Genomic DNA, 860 nt, shown 5'->3' with positions numbered 1-860 from the left:
CCCCCACCCCCCCCCACAAGTGTGCTCCTTAAGCACAGACATGTGAGACAGGGCCTGGAGCTCACAGACACGTGTGGAGGTTAACACGTGGGCCGGGCTGTGCACGGTGGCCTTGGGGGCCCATCCCCGCCCCCCCAGCCCCGCGGTGCCCATGGAACCGTCCCTCACAGCCTCCGCCTTCACGGCCTCTGGTGTTGCGCTGAGTAATCACATTAGAGCCATCGATTGTGCAGACGAGCGCCCGGGGACGGGGCGGCCCCGCTTTATGAACTCTTAACGGACTGAGCGCCTGGGCTCACGCCCGGCAGAGCCAACACTCCCCCTAATCCGCGTGCAGACTCGGCGCGGGGTCCCCGGGGCAGCGCAAAGCCGTCGGGCCCGGAGGGGGACGGGGCAGCTCCCGGGTCCGGAGGGGCCGGCTCTGCCCCTCGGAGATGCGCAGGGCTCCCGGGCCCGGGATTTGCAGCCCGTTTCAGCCCCACGTCGCACGCGGTCAGATGGGCCCGGGGAGCCGGCGCCCGGGAGCACAATGCGCGGCCCGCGGAGACAGAGCCCGGCCGCCCCGCTTCCTCGGAGGACTGGGCGACCCGCCGTCCACCGGGACGGGCCGCATTCTTGGGATTAAGAGGATTAACCAGCATTCATTACAGGCTGTGCATCCAGCTTTGCAGGGACAGTGTCTTCCCGCCAGCCCCCTTCGCGGCCGGGCTCTCGGGGTGACCAGCCCCAACAAAGGGGTCCTTAGCATGACAAAGAGCCGGCCGCACATGTCAGGAGCCGGGCCGGCCATTGTGCCGAGTCCCAGTCCCTGTTTTCGTCGTGGTTCTCCGTCTTTTTTTTTTTTTTTAATGTTTCCAGTT

This window comes from Crocuta crocuta, unplaced genomic scaffold, assembly GCF_008692635.1.
Source record: "Crocuta crocuta isolate KB4526 unplaced genomic scaffold, BGI_CrCroc_1.0 scaffold221, whole genome shotgun sequence".
NCBI lineage: Eukaryota > Metazoa > Chordata > Mammalia > Carnivora > Hyaenidae > Crocuta > Crocuta crocuta.
The sequence above is the reverse complement of the archived record's forward strand: the minus strand, read 5'-3'. Positions refer to the sequence as shown.